The sequence below is a fragment of the Panthera pardus genome, unplaced genomic scaffold (genome assembly GCF_024362965.1).
Source record: "Panthera pardus isolate Hobbes unplaced genomic scaffold, ASM2436296v1 HiC_scaffold_11, whole genome shotgun sequence".
In the NCBI taxonomy this organism is placed as follows: Eukaryota; Metazoa; Chordata; class Mammalia; order Carnivora; family Felidae; genus Panthera; species Panthera pardus.
The window spans coordinates 95,667,721-95,690,893 of NW_026526666.1; the positions used below are offsets into that span (position 1 = coordinate 95,667,721).

Below are 23,173 nucleotides of genomic sequence, written 5' to 3' on the forward strand. Positions count from 1 at the left end.
ACGATCAAGAGTCAAGGTCTGCTTGCAGGTGATAGGATCGCCTTCCTTGGTGGGGATGTTTTGAGGAGTCATCCTCAGGGTCACTGTCAGGGTCACTAAGACAGCTCTCTGGCCTTGGCAGTGACTGAAGAAGGATGTGGTCCCGGGACTGAAAGCTGGCAAATCTCTCCCTGGGCCACACTGCCCTCCAACATGCCACCCCGATAGATGCTGTCATAAATCACGAGGTCGGGAATGCCTCTAGGCCGTTAGCAGGAATTACAAGGCAGAGAGGAGAACCAGGCCTGCCCTTGGAAACTTACCAAGGTTGTCATGCACATCTAGCGAACGGACACACACACAGGAAGAAAGAGGGAAGCGGGCACCGGCCGAGCCTGTAGGGATGGGCAGACGCATCCAAGGGGACGCCATCGTTCTACCCTGTGGGCCGGGCACTGTGCCGGGCACCGAGAGGGCGGTCAGCGGCACTCTGCCCTCAGCCTCCCGCAAGCCCAAGAGGGCGGAACAGAAGAAATATGAAGGGGGGGCGGGGGGCAGTGGGCAGGAAGAACAATGAGGCACAAAGGACCCAAAGGAGGGAAAAGTGAGCAAAAACGGAGTGACCCCCGTGAAAGCACAGGAGGAGGAAGAAAGGCCACTAGAGTCAGGGGCAAGGAGGACCCGGCCCCTGACAGGCAAGGGGGTGGTTGGGGAGACTGCTGGGGGGTAGGGCGCAGATACAGCACCGGGGTGTGGGTGAATTCTTGGAAGGGGGGTGAATCCCGTGCTGGGTACCCACTGGGCGGCTCCTGCCTCTCTGGTCAAACAGCCAGGCCTTTGTCCTGCGGCAGCTGTCACAGGGGCGGGCCCAGCATATGCTCTGTGTGCACAGGTGGGCCAGCGGGCACAGAGGACTCCAGACCCCGCCTGCTGGGCAAACACCTGCCACCCCACATTCGCCGCAGTGGCTGCTGAGCACAAAGGGGACCCAGCAAGCAAGTGGGGCCCTGGGGAGAGGCCGCACCCTAGGATGGCCCCCCCCTTCCCTTAGGTCAAGGCCAACCTCCCCTGGACGTGGACCATGAAGGCCTCCTCCGTGGCCTCCCTGCCTCCTGGCCTGCCCTCTCTATGCTGCTTTTAGGCGGGTCTTTCCAAAAGGCAAATGTGATCATACCACCCTCAGTCAAGATCCCTCCATGGCTCCCCATCACCCTCCTGGCCCCTAGCACCTGCCTGCCGCTCCCCCCAGGCCCGGGCTGATTTCCATGCACTTTCCACACACAACCTCATTTCATCCTCCCGACACCCCTGTGTCTCACCCCGTTCCACAGACAGCTGAGGGTGGGAGAGGGTAAGTAACCCGATACCAGCTTCCCACCTTGGCAGAGTCACCGTCCTCATCTGGGCTCAAAAGCCAGCTCAGCTGTGACTGCTGGCTCTCTCTCGTCCTTCCCATCGGCCCCTGTCATCCCCAGGGTCCATCTCTTCCTTCTTTCTGTTTCTTTTCTACTCCAGGGTAGAGCCTGACACCTCACTGTCCCTACCTGGCTTCCTACCCGCGCGGTCTTTCGTTTCTGTCCAACCCATCCAGCATGCTGCTGCCATTTTGATCCTCCAGAAACGGGCTTTTTCATCCTGTCACTCTCTCGCTCAGAAACCCTCGGTGGCTCCCCATTGCCAGAGGATCAAAGACCGAAGTCCTTAGCTTGGTGTTCAGGCCCTTCTGCCCAGCTCGAGGGGTCTGGGAAACAGGTGAGGAGCCTTCCCAAGGAGCCAACCTGAGGCATCCTGGCCTCGCTAGGGGTTCTTCCTCTCCCTGCTGGCCTGCTGGGGCAGGGAGGGGCTGGCTACCGCAGACCATAGCTGTATTTCAGACACTGAGGTCCTCGTGGCTGCCAGAGCCGACCTCCCTGGCCTGTGGGGTCCTTGCCTGGGGTTTTCCAGGGGCAGGGAACACTTATTTCCACTTTGGGGGCTCCGTGGGGCCTCCTGAAGGACGGGAGCATGGGGACAGGCGGGTGGTCACAGCCTCAGCACTCTGAATCTGAGACTCCGCACGGCTGTGGGGCTCCACGGGCAATGGGGTTACCGCCTTTCCCTTCTGCCACAGAAGGGCATCAAAGCAAAACAAAACCCAAACAAAAAGTATCTTCTCTTCTCCTACTGCCGTCTAGTCATGGCGGAAAGGTGACAGTAAAAACAGTAGGAGAGAATCTTGGGAACACAGGGCATGCCCTTAGATGACATCGATTTTTATTTGGGGAAAATTTAATACACTGTCCTTCGTCTTCTAATTCTGCTGTGAATTGATGAAGGGATTCTCACCCACAGGCCAGAGTCTAAATGCAGCATTTAGAAGCTACAAGGCTAAATTATGTCTCCCTCGTCAGCCATTGTAACCAACCTCTCATATGGATGTGACCAAGGGAAAAAAAATCAGAAACATACACTGTTACCACGCATCGTATTAAAAATCTGAGATTAAAATCCCAATAAATTAAGAAGAGACAATTTATTATAAAAGGATTGTCCCACTTACAAGGAAGTCTCAGGCCTCAGTTTTCCCATGTGGGAAATAGGAGGTCGGGTGAGACTATAGACTATCCCCAAATTTCTTCTGGCACTGAAATGCTCAGATTTCCTAAATTAGTCCCTGGTAAGAGAAGGCCTGTATCATAACGATATGCAGGGTTTTTGTTTGTTTGTTTGTTTGTTATTATTATACTTTTTTTTGGGGGGGGGAGGGGCAGAGAGAGAGGGAGACACAGAATCCGAAGCAGGTTCCAGGCTCTGAGTTGTCAGCACAGAGCCCAACGCAGGGCTTGAACTCATGAACCGTGAGATCATGACCTGAGCCAAAGTTGGACGCTTAAATGACTGAGCCACCCAGGAGCCCCTATATGCAGTTTTTAGAGAGCTCTTTAGAGAAAAGAATTTCCCAAGTTTTAGAGGAAATCGGTTTTGGGCTACTTGTCCACCTCCTGGCCCCTCTGGCTGGGCCGTGACCTTCATCTTACGGTGAGAGCAGAACAGATTCGGCAAAACAGATGCCCCGCACCCCCCCCCCCAGAACCTCCCCCATGTTTTGAACACTTGCCTCCAATATACGGGAATCTGCGTACATGCACAGAATAGCGCCTGGACGGCTACGTAGCAAACCCAGCGGTTATCTTTGGGGTGTGGGTGGGGTGACAAAAGGGGGCGATGTCCTTCAGACCTCCTACAGCCTCTGCACCAGGCTTTCTCCACCCCAGCGCCACTGATGCGCCTGGCTGATAATTCTTCGTCGTGGGGGCCATGCTGCGCATGGCAGGATATTTAACAGCATCTCTGGTCTCCACCCACTAGCTACCAGTAGCACCTCAATCCCAGCCGGGACAACAAAAATGTCTCCAGACTTGGCCATGTGTTCCCCGGTGGTGGGAGAGGGGAGATGCCCGTGCCAAGAACCACTGCTCTTATGATTGGTTTAAGATTTTTGTTTTTAAAAGAAGCGTGTGCAGTACGTTTTATTAAGACGATTAAGGATATCTCCATTCAACACTCTGGCAGGTGTTCTCAATTCTCTTTGCCCCAAGATGTCGAATGCACCCACGTCCACATACACCGACACCTACTTCCGTCGCTGGAAGTATCCATTACCCGGATATCTACATCTGCCTCCTGCGTGGTCCCCCTGCTGCTGCCCTTGCCCCCATGGCAGCCACAATGAGCTTCCAAACGTGCCCTTGAGTATGTCACTCCACTGCCTGGCTCCCTACTGCCCTGAGAATAAAATCCAAACTCCCCACCTGCCCCCCGGGGCAGGCTGTCGTCTGGACCCCGGCCCCCTCTGCCTTCTTCCAGGCTCTGGCGGCTCACGGCGGGGTCCCCAGCTTCCCGGGCAGCCCTGGAGCTGGTTAGAAAAAGCGGAATCCCAGGTCCACCCCAGACCTCCTGGCTCATTTTCTGCAAGGGCATCGTCAAGTTCGAAAAGAGCTGCTCCAGTCTGCTCCTCCCCCCCCCCCCCCCCCCCCGCTCCGACCACACTGCCCATCACCACTGGCTCCTTCTCACTTTTTACTCACACGTCACTCTCATGGCGAGGCATTCCAACGTCTTCGATCGAGTAAGTTGCCTCATGTGATTCCCTATCTTGGCGCCCTGCTGGTTTGGGACACAGCTCTGAGTGCAGCCTGTAAGCATCTTGTTGGTTTACCCTGTGTTTTGTCTGTCTCTCTCCCCCGTATCCCACAGCCCAGAATAAGCTGAATGAGGTCAGGTGAAGGGAAGACAGAACCAGACACACAGAAGGCATTCTGCAAATATTTTGGGGATGAGCAAGAGTCACAAGTATTACACCCCTACTGCGTGGCAATACTTTGTTTTTCACATGGATTATCTTGTTTATTCTTCGTGAAACCTACGAGGTGAGATGGGTAGTATTTATGATAATCCCCATTTTGCAGATGAGGAAATAGAGGCACATGACACAAGGTCTCACAGCTGGTGGCAGGCTCCCCACCTGGAGCCGGGTGGGGACAAGGTCTGGCCCCACGATGACACCTGTCACCACCGCCCAATCCCACCTCCTCATTCCTAACCACAAAGCATCTTACACACGTACTCTTGGGGGCTCGACACTGAGAAGGATTTCCTAGTGAACAGTTCTACAAGATAAAGAATTCTGCTGTTGGGAAATCATCATCCCTTCATGTGCTTTCTGGGAAAATTACATCTTTGTGTTCAGAATCTGTTTACGCCGGGTCTGTCTCTCCAGATGGTCCCAAAGACTGTTGCTCTAAACCATTTTACCTCCAGACACGAGTCCAGAAACCCGACAGGGAAGACACAGGGATGTTCAAGCGAAGGAACGGTTGATATTTCGATGCCCTCTGTCCGGCGGGAGCACCTTCACCCCTTGTGGCCACCAGGCGAGTCACTGTTCGTCTTTGGACATCCATCCTTTTATGACCCTCCCTGTCTGCCCTCTCCAAGGAGCACCAGCCACGCCCCTTGTCACTCACTCAGGGCTGTACCAAGTACTCCCTCCACGGCAGCTCCGTGACCCTCCGGGCACTTATGACCTTGCCCGACCTCCCTGAGAGTGATGGCCATGTGTCCCCACGGCCTTATCATGGGCACAAGCCACCGTGTCTTCCCACTTCCGGAACCTTCTCACCGCACCACGCCCGCCATGTCCCAGGCGCTGTGCTAGGCTGTGCGCGGTAGTCATCCGTCTTAACTTAATCCTCAGGTCAGTCCTTTACGTGAGGGACGTGGGGTCTCAATTTTGCAAATGAAGAAAAGAGCCTGAAGCTCAGAGAGGTGAAGTGATTTGCCCAAGGTCACACAGCCGGTCAGTGAGAGACCCCCAAATTTGAACGGTTCAACTCGGAATGGGCCTGGCGTACCGATAATTGCGTTAGGGAACACCAGGCACGGTGCCCACACCTTCGCTGCTCGATCTCACAACGGCCCCGTGGGGAGGGGGTACGATTGTGCCCATTTCACAGATGAGGAGACTGAGGCCCGGAGAGGCAGATGGGCATATATTCGAGGTCGCATAGCCAAGAAGAGAGCAGGGATTTGAACCCAGAAGGGACACGCCAGGCTTTGCTACCACTCTGCTTGAAGCCTACGGCGATCACACATTTTTTCGTCCATTTACCTATTTTTTTTTTTAAGTTTATTTATTTACTTTGAGAGAGAGAAAGAGACAGCACGAACGGGAGTGGGGCAGAGAGAGAGGGAGAGAGAGAGAATCCCGAGCAGATTCCACAGTGTCAGCACAGAGCCTGACGCGGGGCTCGATCTCACGAACCGGGAGATCATGACCTGAGCCGAAATCAAGAGTCGGACGCTTAACTGACTGAGCCCCCCAGACGCCCCACACATTTTTCACTGAGAAACCAGCATGCTCCAAATCTCATGCAGGCAGCCGGATATCACGGTTTGACTTTTGTCTTCAACCCAAGGGAAAGAGAAGCCTGAGAAACCCACGCTGTGGTCCCCAAAATGCAGGCAATCAACCGGCCAATCAATCAATCACACAGACTCAACACACAGAAGTGTGGCTCGTCCGCCTTGAGCGCAGTCTTGCTGAGCTCCGGTCTCAGAGCCAGCTCGGTGTGGCGGGAAGCCTGCCCTTCGTTTGGCCGTGACAGCACCTGTCGGCCCCGCATCTCTCCCGATGGTGGAAACAAGATGGTCAGGAAACAGCTTGGGATGAAGGTTTTGAGTGTTTAAAGTGAGAGAATCCGAGAGCGGGTTTAATCGCAGACCTTCAGATTCAACTGGACGTGGTCCAAAAAGGCTTTTTGCCGCCCCGGAGTCTGTCCTGTGGCCTCCTCGAAGGCCTGGAGGACAGCTTCCCAAGCACCTGCAGCCTGGAGCCCCCCGCCCCTTCCCCAGCTCGGTCCTGAACCCAGAGGGGCTTGCGACCTTGCAGGTGACCGTAAATAAAGCTGATGGGTGACGGGCTTATCGGGTGCTGGGTGCCCATCTGTGTGCCGTATACCTACTGACTCTTTCATTCTTACAACCGCCTTTTATGGTCAGTATGAGCACCCCCATTTTACAGATGAGGAAACCGAGGTGGGGCAGCCACTTGTCCAAAGTCCCGCAGCTGGTCGAGCCGGGACTTGAACCCATTCTCACAACTAGCACATCCAGCCTTCCTGAGGCAGGGCACATCTCTCACTCAACCAGAGATGGATTCTGATTCCAGGACACGGGGGTCTTCTGTAGTGATTCCCCCCCCCCCGCCCCCCACAAAGCTGATGGCGGGCATGGCGCAGCAGGAGGCCTCGGGAGTGACGCAGCCCCAAGTTTAATTCCAGCTGCTCCAGCTCCTGCCTGTGTGACTTTGGGCCACGGACCCGGCTTCTCTGAGCCTCAGATTGTGCTCTGTAAAATAGGGATAGGAATAGCACCTCACCCATAGGGTTATTAGAAGCGTTAAATTAGGTAATAATAATAATAATAATAACAGCCAACATTTACTACATGCTTCCCATGCTCAAGGCACTGTGAAGAAAGAGGTATTGCCATCCCCTTCATTTCACAGACGAGGAGCTCAGAGAGGCTAAGCCACTTGCACGAAGACACACAGCTAATTGCGGAGATGTGGGGACCTGAGCCCTGGCGGACCCTGAGCCCAGGCTCCTAATGACTGCATCCTCTTATTCAACATGGACACAAACCAATCGGCATGGTGTCTATAACACAACAGTTCTCCAACACAAGCCCAAAGCGTGATTATCTGGAGGGTGGCCCAGAGAGGGCCTATCTAATTCTGCCCGATGCCCAGCATCTGGCAGACGTCTGCAGCCCCACGTGGAGTCCTGCCCCCTGATCCTAGCATAGCAGACTCTGTGATGCCTGGCCGACAGCCAGGATCAGCCCGGTGACTGAGGGCGCTTTGTCCGTGGCTTAGAGCTGGTCTTGCTGATCATGGGGAGTCAGGCCCAGGGCCAGACTTTGACCCCAGTTAGGTTTATGCTAAAAAAAAACCCCAGACTAACAGTAAGTGCTTGACGTCTTCAAAGACTCAACTGTCTTGGCCAGAAGAGACTTTTGCAGTTAGAGTCTGGGGGTGCCCATCCCAGGTTGGGGGGCAACGCTGTGCTACTGATTGAAATGCAGATGCCCTTGGGTCCCCTCCCAAGACCTGCTGACTCAGAGTTGTTGGGGCTGGGGCGGAGGCAGCTGCTTGCTCATTTGTTTGTTTGTTTGCCTAAGGCAGAATTTATATATAGTAAGAGGCATAGATCTTAGTGCGTAACTTGAGTTTCGACAACTGTATACGTGTATACATGTAACCACTGGCCAGAGTGCCCTGTGTGGTGCCTTCAACCAGTGAACCCCCACCGTCCCCATCCAGGCGGCCGCTGATCTGCTTTCTGCCATGATGGGTTCACTGAGCCCGTGCTAGAAGCTTCTCCCAACGGACTCCTACAGCACGTGATCTACGTCTGCCTCCTCGCGCGCCTCCGCGGAGCTGCCGGTATGTGTGGTCTGTTTTGTTCTTTCTCTTGCTGAGCAACAGCATCACAGTTGACCTGTTCCCCTGCGGAAGGACACCTGGGCTGTTATGCCGAAAGCCACCCATGAACATTTGCATAGGAGTCTTTGCGTGGGCCCTTCTCGCGATCGATCCCCAGGAGCGGGGTTGCTGGGGGCACAGGTAGAAGAATTTATCTTAACCCTCTCCCCAGGTGCTACGCCAGACCAGCGCGGGTAGGATTCCCTGCCGTCCTCTCCCTTCAGCCCCCTCTCCAGGCGGGAGGCCCCCGGAGGTGACGGGACCTGCTCCGGATCACAGAGGAATCCGTTTTCCAAACCAGGGATCGTTCCTCATTTTGATTCACATTTGGCTTTGAAAGCTGAACCGACTCTGGACGGTGTGCTCTGACTGATGATGTCAGCCGTTCACACCAGGGCTCAAAAGCCCAGGGAGAAGGCACCAGGAATATTCTGGGTACCGAGGCTTTAACCGAGTCTCGTGGCTTCTCTCCCTATGGTCTACGGATTGAAGGCGTTGATCAAGCCCCATCATTCACGGCCCTTCCTCTAAACCCGACCAGGGGCCCTCAGGGACCACCCCTCCCCCCCCCATGCCCATTTAGCCCAGGCAGTAAAGCAAGGTGGTTAGAGTCAGTGATGATTAGATCCAGGGGAGCCTCGCTCCCCTCGTGTGTAAAATGGGGATGCTTAGCAGGGCTACCTCATGGTACCGCAGGAAGGACGAAACAGTCCCAGATGTACAACAGGGAGCGGCAGAGGTTGGCTGTGCGGCAGAAGGGGGTCAAGAAGCAGAGGGAACGGGAACATGAGGCCCGCCATTCCCTGAAGTCCCCTGCGCCCCCAACCTTGCAGAGGTAGGGTGACGTCCGCTAAGTGAGCAGGTTCTGGGGCTCCGTTTACAGGCTTCACGGAATCAGAATCTGGGGTGGGGCCTAGGATCTGCTATTAGCACGCTAAGTGGTCCCGATGCTCACCAAAGCCTTGAAACCCTCATCCCAAGCGTGGAGCCAGGCAGAGCCTGGGAAGTCAGCCGGGCACGAGGGTGCAGAGACCAGTGGGGTGGAAGGAAGGGCAGTTGAAGCTTTCTGGAAGAGCCACCGAATGGAAGGAGGCCAGGGAGGACTAGGGGCGGATTTATTCCCCCGCCAAGACTGGCTCCTGCCTCTGCCCGGGAGTGCCAGCCAGAGGGGCCTCTTGTGGCTCTGGACTTAGGAGGCCCCGGGTTCAACGCCCAGCTAACACCCCTTCCTGGCTGGATGAACTTGAACTAGCTATTTCAGGTGAGATGTAAAAAGGGTATCATAAAATTAGGGCTTCTCTAATGCAACTGGCAGAAGGAGGGCACGAGCTCGAGTGGTCAGAGCGTGTAACGCCAGGCCGGGCATCCGTCACACGGTTGTTGCCGACGTTGCACCAGGACTTCACCTTGCCTCCGCTGTGGGGCTGGGAATGCATTTCCTGACAACCAAGAAACGTTCCCCAACCCATACGACCCAGGGACAGGGGACACAGCTCTCTCACGCGTCTGGCTGGACAGCCTCTTTGCCTCCGGCCGCGTTCGCCTTCTTTCTGTCTCAGCTGTAACGCAGCTCCTCCAAGATGTCCCTGAGGTACCCATTTGCTGAGCTCTGTGCGGCTGAGTAACGGGTCTCCCGCCAGCCAGGGAGGCCCGGGGCTGCAACGTGAGTGGGGGGTGGGGAGCAAGCAACTTCACTGCACTGAGCCTCAGTTTCGTCCTCTGTAAAGTGGACATCGTAATAGAACCCACCTTAGTGCGCTGTTGTGGGGCTTAAGTAAAACAGGCAAGCCGGATACACCAGGGAACCTGATGCCTGGCCCCTAGTAAGTACTTAACAGATGTGACCAGGGAGGTGGCTGGTAACTGTTTCTTAGGACCCCTCCCCACATGGCTGGAAGCCTGTCCATGGGGAAAGGAGATTCTTCTGGACTGTTTAGGGCGTGCTGTGGCGTTTAGGTGGCTGAGGGAGATTCTGCCTCTGCTTCCCACCTCCGGCCAAAGCGCATTCAGATTTCAAGGAGACCTCCGCGGTGGGGACCACGAGGCCCAGGCGGGATAAGTGGAACCAGGAAGGACCCTGGGTTTGTCCCGTCTGTGTCCCTCATTTCAGAAGAGAAGGCGGGGGCCACTCTGGAGGGAGGAGAGCCAGAAGACAGCAATCTCATCCGTCACGAGTGGGGGATGAGCACCGGGGAGGGGGCCTACGGATGCCCCCGCCCAACCCGTCATCCCCAAGTGACAGGAAGGAGACATCCACCAGAGACCCAGGAGATGACAGAGACCCAGGAAAGTGGGGCCTGGAGGGACTCTGCCCCAGGTCCCCAACAGCAGGTGGCTGGGCCAGGACTTGAACCCTGTCTCTAAGGCTCTAACACCAACGTTCTCACATTTGCCTCCAGCCAGGGGCCAAATCAGGCAATCTTAAAAGAAAAAAAGACGGAAACATAAAACACACATGAAAACAAAAGTCCCAAACCAGTATAAAATCCTTGCAGAAGCACAGAGGGTCCCAGAGAGACCACGTCCATACTGGTTACCAGGTGGCCACAAACAGGCCCTCCCTCCGGTCTCAAACGCACTGCCTTTCCCCAGGATGAGCTGTTTTTGTCAGGCTGTGTCTCCTTTTGTCATAAGACCACCCGCATCACTTCAGCGTCTTCCACTCTGCCCACCCCTCTCCTTCGTCCTTCCTGATCACGATGCAAGAGCTCACTATTGTCCCGGCGACCTGGTCTGGAAATCTCAGTGACCGCGGGCATTCTCTCCCCTCTTTACTCCACCCCTCCCCCCCACACCGCCCCAAACACGCACACCTCCAGGTCCCCACCTGGCAGCCTGAGGGCTGGATCTGGCCCGTGGATGTATCTTACTCGGCCTGTGAAAGGTTATTTACGGAACACGGAATGGTGACCAGTACTGACAGCCATGGGTGATCTCCTACACAGAACTTGAAAATCTGGAAACCCTGGCCCCAATCCTCACAGGTAGCAAGAAGCTGGTGCTGAGTCAGAGCTGCGTCCTGCGGAAGGGGCCTGCCTTCTACTTTGCCACGATCCCCGCCACTCCCTGCTGCCTCATACCTGGCTAGACTCTCTCCTCAACAGCCCCGCTGCCCCCTTTCAGACACGTGCATTTGCAACTCCTGTCCACTGCCCCGTGCAGTGGGTCCCAGCCTCGTTCCTTCTCCCTTCCCAAAGCCTTTCTTTGGCCCCCAGCCGGCTCTCCTCTACTTCCCAGGCATGGTTCAGTGTGATAATTACGATCACCCACTTCTCCAAGGCTTTCTCAGTCCCCACGTCCAGCCGGGACATCCCTCCAGCCCCTGTGTGGCTTCAGAGGAGTCCCTCACCGCCCACAGGACAAAGTCCAGCTCTTACAGGAGCGTCTGGACCACCCCATTCAACATTCCTTCCTATGTCAGTGTTCCCTGGGCACCTGCTTGGGGCAGGGGGGGGCCCTGGCACCAGGGACGGACAATCAATGAACACAACAATGAACAACAATATAGGGTGAATAAAAACGTGCTTTCTCCCAGGAGAAAGATCAGGGCAATGTCAGGGATGTGTCCAAGGGAGGGAAACAGTCCTGACGTCCCCCCTCTGGTCACATGGCCCTGCGCTCTGCCCTCTGCATGCTGTCTGGTCTCCCTGCCTTGGCTTTCTCCCCTCCCCCCGCTGACCGTGAAGGCCTAACCTCCTTCCACACCCAGCTCTCACGCCCTTTCTCTGGGAAGCTTCCTCGCATGGCCAGCGAGAAGTAGCTGTCTTCTTCTCGAGCCTCGTCCACGCAGGTCACGTGTATGAGCCTCCCGATCCTGGCCACTCAGGGGGGTCTTGAGGGTGTAACTTTCATGCTACTTTCTGTACCTGCATTTGAAGTTAAGCAGGCAGGGCTTCAAACCTGAGTTGGTCTTATCATGGCCTCTGCATTTTTACCTTTCTCTGGGACTCTTCTCACACTGAGCCCCGGAACGGTACACATCACAAAATCTCAAAGACTCTCTGCTGACTTCATTCATTCAACAAATGTTCCCTGGGCAACACTGGGTGCCAGACACAGGAATGAGCAAGACAAAGGCCCGTTTCCAGGAAGCCCATCTTCTACTGAGAGAGAAACAACGTAAGGGATGGGATGAGTTGTTCAGAAAAGAAAGAAGAAAAAATCAGCATCAAGGTGAAGGTGGTTCTTTAGATAAGGTGATGGAGGAAGGTCTCTCAGAGAAGGTAACAGTTCAGCTGCGACCAACAAGGCAGTAGCACAGCAGAATGGGAAGGTGGGAGGAGTCTCAGGTGGGGACAGCGGGGAGTGCAAAGGCCCTGAGGCAGAAATAACCTCAGAAGGTGGGCAAGGCAGAGGGGCAGCAGGGAGCCAGTTAGGAAGGTACTGCCCCAGCCCAGGGCAAAGCTAACAAATGGAGATGAGCTTATTATTGATTTGATTGGGGAGAGAGAGTTGGGGTGAGGGGGCCAATGATTTTAGCCTGAGCAACTAAGAAGACACTAGGGCACCCTTAAGGACTGAATTTAAATCCACGTGTTGAAGCCCTAACCTCCAATGTGATGGTATTTGGAGATGGGGCTTTGGGGAGGAGATCGGGTTAGATGAGGTCATGAGAGTGAGGCCTCGGTCTGATGGGATTCGTGCCCTCGTAAGAAGAGACTCTAGATAGCCTGCGCTCGCGCTCTCTCTCTCTCTCTCCACACACATGTACCAAGAAAAGGCCACGTGAAGACACAGCAAGAAAGCATCTGTCTGCAGGTCAGGAAGAGAGCCCCCCACTGGGACCTGACCATCCCTCCTTTTCTACCCTCGTAGCAGCTGAAACGCAAAAACCCTCTGTTTTCCATTTGGGTGCTCATGCTTGCTTTGGGAATAACGGCTTCTTTAAAAGCCTATTTCAAAGCCAAGGGTCCTTTTATCAAGCAGCCTGGCCCACGAGGCATTGCTTTGATCCGCGGAGGAGCAGCACACATTGCAAAATCTTCCAGCTTGCTTTCTCGGAAAAGTAGTTCATTCTGTGGCGCGGACCCCAAAAATTCACCGAATGTCAGAACGACAGACACGAAAAGGAAAGACGGTTATGGAAATGCTCCAAGAAAGCTTCAGAGATTCCAGATTTAAGAAAGAGTTTTGAGATGAAACAGGCCTGGAGGTTGGAATGATCTTGATGGAACCATTTTGGCGTAAAGATGGAATCTTAGGGACGCCTGGGTGGCTCAGGCGGTTAAGCGTCTGACTCTCGGTTTCGGCTCAGGTCATGATCTCACGGTTTGTGGGATCGAGCCCCGCGTCGGGCTCTGTGCTGACGGTGCAGAGCCTGCTTGGGATTCTTTCTCTCTCTCCCTCTGTCTCTGCCCCTCTCCTGCTTGCACTGTCTCTCTCTCTCTCTCAAAATAAATAAATAAATACACTTTAAAAAAAGATGGAATTTGCGAAATTTGCCCAATGAAGAAATAAGCAACTGCTTTTTGAAGAAAATTAAAAAAAAACAAAACAAGTATAATTAACATACGGTGTTAAATTCATTTCAAGTGTACGACATAGCGATTCAACAAGTCTGCACATTACTCAGTGCTCATCATGAACAAGCGTGCTCTTAATTAATTCCCTTCACCTATTTCCCCCATCGCGCCCCCGCCCAACCTCCCCTCTGGGAACCATCGGTTTGTCCTCTGTAGTTAAAAGTCTGTTTCTTGGCTTGTCTCTTTTTTTCTTTATTCGTTTTGTTTCTTAAGTTGCACACATGACTGACATCATGTGGCATTTGACTTTGTCTATTGTATACTCTCTAGATCCATCCATGTTGCTGCAAATGGCGATATTTCATTCTTTTCACGGCTGAGTAATGTTCCATTCTATATATACACCACACCTTCTTTACCCACTTACTTGCTTCCCTATCTTGACTTTGGTAAATAATGCCACAATAAACATAGGGGTGCACATACCCTTTTGAATAAGTGTTGTCATTTTCTTTGGGTAAACACCCAGTAGCAGAATTACCAGATCACGTGGTAATTCGATCTTTAATTTTTTGAGGAGCCTCCATACTGTTTTCCACAGTGGCTGCACCAGTTTGCATTCCCAGCAACAGGGCATGAAGGCTCCTTTTTCCCCCACATCCTCACCAACACTTGTTATGTATTGCGTTTTTGATTTTAGCCATTCTGACAGGTGTGAGGTGATATCTCATTATTGTTTTGATTTGCATTTCCCTGATGATGAGTGGTGGTGAGCATATTTTCCTGGTCTGTTGGCCATCTGTATGTCTTCTTTGGAAAAATGTCTAGTCGTGTCCTCTGCCCATTTTTAAATTGGATTCCTTGGTTTTTTGGTGTTGAGTTGTGTAAGTTCTTTATATATTTTGGATACGAACCCTTACTCAGATATGTCATTTGCAAATGTCTTCCCCCGTTCAGTAGGTTGTCTTTTTGTTTTGTTGATGGTTTTCTTTGTTATGCAGAAGCTTTTTATTTTTCTCAAGTTTATTTACTTATTTTAAGAGAGGGAGTGCAGGAGGGACAGAGAGAGAAGGAAAGAGACAGAACCCCAAGCAGGCTCCGTGCTGTCAGCACGGAGCCCGACGCGGGGCTTGAACTCACGACCTGTGAGATCACGACCCGAGCCGAAGTCAGATGCTCAACCAGCTGAGCCACCCAGGCGCCTCAAGTTTTGTGCAGGGTGTAAGAAAGTGGTCCAGTTTCATTCTTTGGCATGTAGCCGTCCCGTTTTCCCAACACCATTTGCCACCTTTGACATAGATGGAACATAAAAGTGTGTGCATTTATTTCTGGGCTCTCTATTCTGTTCTATTGCTCTTTGTGTTTATTTTTGTGCCAGTACCGTACTGTTTTGATTATCATAGTTGGGTAGTATATCTTTTTAAAAATTTTTTTTAATTTTTTTTTTTTTTTTTGGCAGAGTGAGAGGGAGACAGAGAGGGACAGGGTGTGAGTGGGGGAGGGGCAGAGAGAGGGGGAGACACAGCATCCGAAGCGGGCTCCAGGCTCTGAGCTGTCAGCACGGAGCCCGCCATGGGGCTTGAACCCACGAATGGTGAGATCACGACCTGAGCCGAAGTTGGACGCTTAACCGACTGAGCCACCCAGGCGCCCCATGGGGAGTTCTGATCCTGCTGATTGATGATCTGAGCAGAGCATCGCTGGGGTGGGCCACAACTGTAGCAGCCAGAGGTCCTGCAGGGAGAGCTGGGGAGCCCACAGCCGAGCCCCCGACAAACCCCCGGTGGGCTCAGGGAGGCAGCCCCGTGGCAAAGGCTGATTGATCTGTTACGGCAGCTTAGACTGTGTCAACTCGGTTAAGCTGCAACTGCTGTCCCCAGAATCCCCCTCCCTCTTGGCTCAAGGTTAGAAGTGGCCAAGAGAGGAATTTGTAGGAAATCTGGGAGGAAACTCCACTCGCGGGGAAGACGCCCAGATGGGCGGGCGCCACGCGGCCCAGCCGGTTTGAGCCGGTCCTGCTGTCTGATCCGTGCCCAGCTCTTCCCTCTGACGACAGTGTCCCCAGGCCTGTCACTGGACACCTGCTGGGCACCCACTGGCAACAGCCGCCCACAGCCTTCTCCACAAGTGTCCCTGTGGTCTCACCTTGGTGGCTGGACATCCGGGGCCCTCAGCTCCTGTGTCACTTTCACTTCTGACCCCCCCCTCCCCAGCCATGGCCGTGTAAGATCTAATTCTTATCATAAATCCCCAATTCCACAGGTCGCAGTGGCCCAGTGTTCTAGGTTCAGCCCAAACGAGGTCGTCACCCACACTTGCCCGCAGACCTTTCCACCTCGGGCAGTGGTTCTCCAAGTGTGGTCCTGGACCTCCGGCATCAGCGCCCCTGGGAGCCTGTTAGAAATGCAAGTTCTTGGGTCCCAGCCCTCCAGACCTACTGCATCAGAAAATTCTGGGGAGCTTCTGACACGTGCTAAGGTTGAAGAACCACTCACGCGGGTAGGCACTTAAAAAGCCTTCCTCCTCCGTTTCTGCCCGGGATGATGAAAAGGTTCTGGAAATGTACATGGTATCATGTTACTCATGTAATTTTACGTTGTGTGAATTTCCGAGGCCTCCCCTTATGCCCGCGAACGTTGGCATTTATTGAGACATTGTGCTAATCGCCATATCACCCTCACCCCAACCCTCCAAAGGTGGCGTCACTAGTCTCCCCATTTAATCGATGTGGAATCCAGGGAGTCTGACCCAGAACCCATGCTTGTAGCCACTGACTTATCTCTCTGTGCAGGAGACAGAAACCAGACGTCAGCCAGTGCGGCCCCTGGTCTCCACTTAGAAGCAGGATCTCAGGCACCCGGCTTTACCCTGCCCTGCAGCAGAGGCCGGCGGGATGGAAGGGGGTGTAGACTGGCCCGCTCCCAGGTCTGCACCCCCAGGCCTGTTGCAACAAAGCCCCCCTCCCCCGGCCGGCCCCAGGCTACTGGAAATGGTTCCTTTGGATTTGGAGTGAGTTTATCGGAATGGAAAGATTTCAAAAATGTTTTAAGTTTATTTATTTATTTTGAGAGAGAGAGAGAGTGCGAGCAGGGGAGGGGCAGAGAGGGGGAGAGAGAGAAATCCCAAGCAGGCTCCTCCCTGTCAGCGCAGAGCCCAGCGAGGGGTTCGAACTCACAAACCGTGAGATCGTGACCTGAGCCGAAACCAAGAGTGGGACCCTGAACGGACTGAGCCGCCGAGGCGCCCCTAGAATGGAAAGATTTTTTTAAAGTGATAACGACAATAGCAGAATCTAGAAACGTATTGCGCATTTACTGTGTGTTTAGTACTTTTTCCACATAGATCATTCAATCCTCACAAAATCCTAAAACCGTCCTCCTCATTAGGAGAAATTCGGCCGGTGCCCAAGTCACTGAGGTCCTGAGGGCCAGTGCTTGCACGTAAATCTGTAATTTTAATACAAAATAATACATGTTTCTCTATAGGAAATTTAGAAATGGTCGCTATCCAGATTTTTACCCCCTTTGTGTCTTTTTTAAAGCTAAAAAATTCACCGCCTTTATACTCTGCTTTTTTACAGTATTAGATTAGAGTTGTCTTTCCATGATGCTCAAGGTCCCCATCACCACCACGTTTTATAGCCACGTGGCATTCCCGTGCGTGGACGTACCACACGGTCTCGCCCAGGCCTTCATGTGGGACGTTTGGGTTGTTTCCACAAGAAGGCACTTCAACTGGGGAAACACGTGTGAACTAGGGTGCTGAAATTTAGCGAAACCTCCTCCCTACAACAAGCAGCAATTTGGGGCACTCGGCTCTGCAGGGATGATGTCTGTGGCGGAAAGACCCGCGTCCCAGGCAGCAACGTAGCCGATACGTGTTTATTTGGGGTGCAGACATTTGGGGGGGCAAATGCTTTCATCTTCATGTGCAGAAGACGAGGTAAAAACGTCTGTGAGGTTTACCCATCTCACTCCTTAGAAAGAAAAGCTTGATCCCTTGCAACGAGGTGCCAATGTTCTCCAGAACACCAGCGTGTCTCCCTACCTGCCAGTTCTGAGTTGACACAGCAGGTGCATCGAGCTAAACAGCAGTGCTCTCGTTTCTCACTAGAGTGTGGTAGTTAAGAACACAGACTCTGGAGCCAGACTCCCTGGGTTGAACACCCGTCTCCACAGCTAGTGGGTGGTGTTATTACCTCACCAAGCCCTTGGAATCCAAGCACACTGAAGACGGAAGGAGCCTGGGTCTCTGAATGACTATGTCCCCGAAGTCCCCACCCTCCCCACCCAGCAGGCTCCATTGTGACCCGACTGTCTTGAGCCTTTGAGATGTGAGGCTGTTTGCACAGTAGCTAGCCTACTCCTGCCTCAGTTTCCCCAGGCCACTGAACTCTTGCGAGGGTGATTTGCGAGTGACGAGTCACTACCCGCAAAACGCTTAGGCTGGTGCCTGTCACAACTTTATACTAACGTTGGAAACGCCTTGTAAGGTCAGACCCTCCCTCCCTGCAGCTGACCCAGGATCTGCCTCCTTCGGGGCCACCCCGCAACTCCATCAAGAGTACTGACCCCACGAAGGACATTTCCCCAAAACGTTCCTGACACTCATCATCAACCAGACGTGGCTCTGGCTGCCAGGAATTTCCCTAAAATCTTTTTGAATGTTTCTCAGCCTGAAATCCTCTCGTAGGAAGCAAATGTGTGTCCTCCTGTGAGAAGTTCCCAGTAAATGGATAACTCCATCCGGGGCAAGAGCATACGCGTGTTGTTCTAAAGCTGCCAGCACACTTCCCCACAGGCAATGAGTCAGTAGAAACACGCAGGGCTGAAGAACTCCGTGAACTTCACGGCTCTGGCTCAGCCAGGCACAGTTCCCCCTTAGCCCGGGACGAAACTGTCCAATCAGAGGTTCCATCAGCTTCCATCCACACAACGAGGCACCAGTGATCCAGAAATTTGGAGCTTGTATCCGCCCCCCAGCTAATTACACATTTAACTACTTTCTATCAGTAAAAGCTTGCTTCTCTCGTACCCGCGCACCATGCTTTTTTGGGTAAGCCATGTTTCTTCGTGTGTGTGTGTGTGGGTGTGGGTGTGTGTGTGTGTGTGTGCGCACAGACCCTCATGAAAGCTACTGACGCCCCAGAGAAAAATGCAGAGGCAGACGGTTTGCCATAAGATTTCAGATGGCTGGTGGGTCCTCAAAGGCAATCTGAGGACCTTGATATGAGTGATTACATGTTTAAAAGGTCCCAACAATGTCAGAACGATCCTGACAACTCTTAACATGTGAATATCTAAAAGCAACACTTAAAAGCATCTTATACCCACAGAGAATTTCTGGAAGCATATACAAGAAACATGCGAGCCGTGGCTATCTCTGAGGAAAGGCCCTGGGGGTCTGAGATGAGCGGGAGGTTTACATTTTTCCTTTGGCTATCCCTTTTATGACATTTGAGGTTTTGTTTTTTTTTTTATATTTTTACTGTGTGTAAAATTTTTTTTCTAATCAGTTAATTTTCTAATTGAAAAGAGCCAGTAAAAAGTTCTTTTAAGTTAAGAACTAGACACAACCTGTTGTGACTGCCATTTCTGTGACACGGGGCAGGGACAGATCACCATGGGGGAGAGGTCAACTTATTTCCTGGCAGAGGAAGACCCACGTGGGAGGGGGGAAAGGCAAAACATCACTCAAGGAGGGGTGACACTGTTTTTCCTGTTTCTCCTTCAACACAGGTCATTATAGTTCCAGATTGAGGGATTATTCATATTTCATTAGGTCCCTACCCAGCGGGGTGCTGGCAGGAGGAACTGGGAAGAACCTTCTTATGGAAGTTCAAGGGCTGTGCACTCAGCCCCATCAGCTCTGCACCAGGCAGGGGGTGATGAAGATGTGTAAATGCTAGAACAAAGCTGGAACGTGGAGGGAGACATAGAGTGGAGGCTAAACGGCCTCCTACCACAAACCCCCTCCAAATACAAAGAGAGTAGATCTCTGTTGATCAGATCGAAGCACATGTAATCACCTTTTCTGAGGGTCATCTGTAAAGGGGCAGCCAGAGCCCGTATTTCGCTCGGCTGTGCTGGGGACCACGCGAGGCCACGTGTGTGAAGCTCTTGCCTCTGTGAGGGGCACACAGTAGGAGCTCGGCCAGAGTCTACTACTCCCTTCCACCCTCCCCTCCCTGGGTCCTCAGCATGAAACTTTTAAGTTTGGCCACTTCATCTACAGATCCACTCACCAGACACAGCGGGCAACCCCCACTCCTTGGTATTTGCGCGAGAGAAATGAAAAACGTACCTGCACAGTAAAACCTGCGCGAGAACGTTTATAGCGGCCTTAGTCATCACCACCCCAAACTGGAAACAACCCAGATATTGTTCAGCAGGTGAGGGGATAAACAGACAAACATTTGCCACATCCGTAGGATGGGGTAACTCAACGTGCAGGAACCTCAAAGCACGACACTCCGTAAAAGAAGCCGGACTCCAAAGGCGTCACACTCTGATTCTATTTGTTTCTTAGATTTTTTTTTTCAAAGTTTTATCTATCTATTTATTTCTCTTGAGAGAGACAGAGAGCGCAAGTGGGGGAGGGGCAGAGAGAGGGGGACACAGGATCCGAAGTGGGCTCTACGCTGACAGCAAGGAACCCACGTGGGGCTCGAACCCGCAAACCGCGGGATCATGACCTGAGCAGACGTCAGACGCTTAACAGGCTGAGCCACCCAGGCGCCCCTCTCCTCTTCAGGGCACTAATCCCATCACGATAGACCTACTCTCAAGACCTCAACTAACAGCTAAGTATCACCCAGGGCCCCGTCTCCTAATACCGCCACACTGGGAGTAGGGCTTCAACCTGCGAATGTGGGGGGGGGGGGGGCAGAAACACAGCCTGGAACCGGTCGTTTTCCCCGCTGCAGATGAGAGAGCCGCCGGGTGTCCACAAGGCACCTGTCGCAGCTTTTTAAGTCTGGGAAGCAGGAAGCAGACGTTCAAGGTTGAAATCATCCAAGACCCGCCTGGGCTAGGGGCCGGTCCGCGCCAGCCCTCTGCAATTCACCAACACCTCACCTCGTAGGAACCCTCGGGGAACCCACTGCAACCCTAGGAGATTGTTTTTTTTTAAAAGAAAACATTTTTTCTCTTATTAGAAAAACCATGCTTCTTTAGTGAGCAAACATTAATAAATCTAGATTAGCAGAAAGGAAGTCAACATCACCAGTGACCCCACCATCCGTAACGACTGACAGTACCTACGGTGGTGTTCAGACTTTGTGTGTTTTGTAAGCAAACATACCTTTTTCTTTTTCTTTTTTGTCTTTCGACAAAAATGAGATCTGGCTGCAACAGGGCTTGGTGACCTAACTTTTTTTTTTTTTTAACATTTATTTATTATCGGGAGACAGGGTGTGAACAGGGGAGGGGCAGAGAGAAAGGGAGACACAGAACCGGAAGCAGACCCCACGCTCCGAGCTGTCAGCACAGAGCCCGACATGGGGCTCGAACTCACAAACCACAAGATCATGACCTGAGCCGAAGTCAGACGCTTAACTGACTGAGCCACCCAGGCACCCCAACTTTTAAAATGTTGGTAAATAATGGACAATTTTGCACATCATCAGTATTCATCTAAACCATAACTTTTAGTGGTTGAGGAATATTCCAGAACATGGAGGACTCATAATTTACATAACCAACCAATCTCCTATTGCCAGACACATAGCTGGTTTCTAATTTTATTGCTATTTTTAAAAATAACAGTATTAGGGTGAGACTGGGCAGCTCCGCAGGTTAAGTGTCTGTCTCTTGATTTCGGCCCAGGTCATGATCTCGAGGTTCATGGGTTCAAGCCCCACATCGGGCTCTGTGTAGACAGCGTGGTGCCTGCTTGGGATTCTCTCTCTCCTTTGCTCTGTGCCCCTCCCCCACTCACGCTCCTCTGTCTCTGTCTCTCTAGAAAGTAAATACACTTAAAAGAAAATCAGTATTGAAACGAACTCCTTAAACAGTCATGTTTCCTCTGAATAAAATCCTAGTATTGAAACTGCTGGGGTTTTTTTAAGGCTTTGACACACATTTCAGATAGTCCTCCTGCCCACCATGAGCTCGTGAAAGATTAGCATTCCTTTTTTAAGCTAAAATTTTGAAGCGTTCAAAACATTTCAACTTTCATATGTGAAAGATGATATTGTTTTAAGTGGTATTTTCTTTACTACAATGGGGTTGACTGTTGGTTTTTTTTTGTTTTTTTCCACGTGCTTATGAGCCAAGGACACTTCTCCTCCTCCCCCTCCTCCCCCCTCCCCTTCCTCCTCATCGCCCTTCTCCCTCTCCCCCTCCTTTTCCTCCTCCCCTCCTCCTCCTCCTCCCTCTCCTCCTCCTCACTCTTCTCCTCCCCCTCTTCCTCCTTCTCATTGTTCTTCTCATTCTCCCCCTCCTCTTCCTCTCCCTCCCCCTCCTCCTCCCCCTCCTCCTTCTCCTCATGGTTCTTCTCCTCCCGCCTTCCTCCTCCTCCTCCTCCTCCTCCTCCTTCATTTTCATGCTCTCACCTGCTGTGCTGACAACTGTATCACAGCACGTATGAAACTTTCTTGCCATAAACCCATTTTGCTAGTAGTAATGTGAATTTCTTAGTTTTGTGATATACACCATGTTATGTAAGATACTAACACCAGGGGAAGCCGAGTGAGGATATAGGAAATAGGAACATAGGAATGTAGGGAAACTAGGATATAGGAAAACTATACTATTTTTGTGAGTTTTTTTACAAATCTAAAATTATTCCAAAATAAGGGGCGCCTGGGTGGCTCAGTTGGTTCAGCGTCAGACTTTGGCTCAGGTCATGATCTTGTGGTTTGTGAGTTCGAGCTCCGCTTTGGGCTCTGTGGGTTCTGTGTCTCACTCTCTCTCTGCCCCTCCCCTGCTCATGCTCTGTCTTTCTCTCTCTCTCTCTCTCTCTGTCTCAAAAATAAATAAACATTAAAAAAATTAAAAAAAAAACCCTAACTTTAAAATAAAATGAAATAAAATAATTCCCAAATAGAATTTGAGGTTTTTTTGTTTTTGTTTTTTGAGGACTTTTGTTCTTGGACAGAGGATGATCTAGGCAGAAAAGCAGAAGGAATAGAAAGAGAAAACCCATCGAAGTTCATGGGTGGGGGTGTAGGAGGAAGGTGGAGATAGGAAGTGGTTCTAGTTCCTTACTGCCCATCTGTTGGTGGGGGGAGGGTTGGGGAAGCGGCAACAGGTCTAGCAAGGTAAACTGAGTCTGAACTCTAAGGAGTCCAGTATTTAAAAGAGTACAGGGGTGCCTGGGTGGCTCAGTCGGTTGGGCGTCCGACTTCAGCTCAGGTCACGATCTCGCGTCCGTGAGTTCGAGCCCCGCGTCGGGCTCTGGGCTGATGGCTCAGAGCCTGGAGCCTGCTTCCGATTCTGTGTCTCCCTCTCTCTCTGACCCTCCCCCGTTCATGCTCTGTCTCTCTCTGTCTCAAAAATAAATAAACATTAAAAAAATAAATAAAAAAATAAAAATAAAAGAGTACAGTCTTCAGAGCTTTGAAAGGTAAGGGGCTTAGCCTGGTCTTGGTCCTACAGGAAGTGAGGGGCTGATAAAGATTTTAGTTCTGTGAGTATATGATTATTGGTTTGTTATTTCATTGATTTGTGTCCTAGTTTACAGACTCCTCATTCCTCCCCAATAA

The 23,173-nt window shown here is 52.1% G+C and overlaps 1 protein-coding gene across 6 annotated transcripts in view; it reads right to left on the minus strand.

Moving 5' to 3' along the window:
* Window positions 1-23,173, minus strand: part of TMEM51 (transmembrane protein 51) — a 54,616-nt gene that overhangs the window by 23,611 nt on the left and 7,832 nt on the right. The window contains exon 1 of one of the 6 annotated variants that reach the window (XM_019461453.2): window positions 4,047-4,065. The exons of the other annotated variants lie outside the window; for them this stretch is intronic. The gene's annotated coding sequence lies outside the window, so the exon portion shown is untranslated. Of the gene's footprint in view, window positions 1-4,046; window positions 4,066-23,173 lie in introns of those variants that run through there. 6 annotated transcript variants of the gene reach the window in all.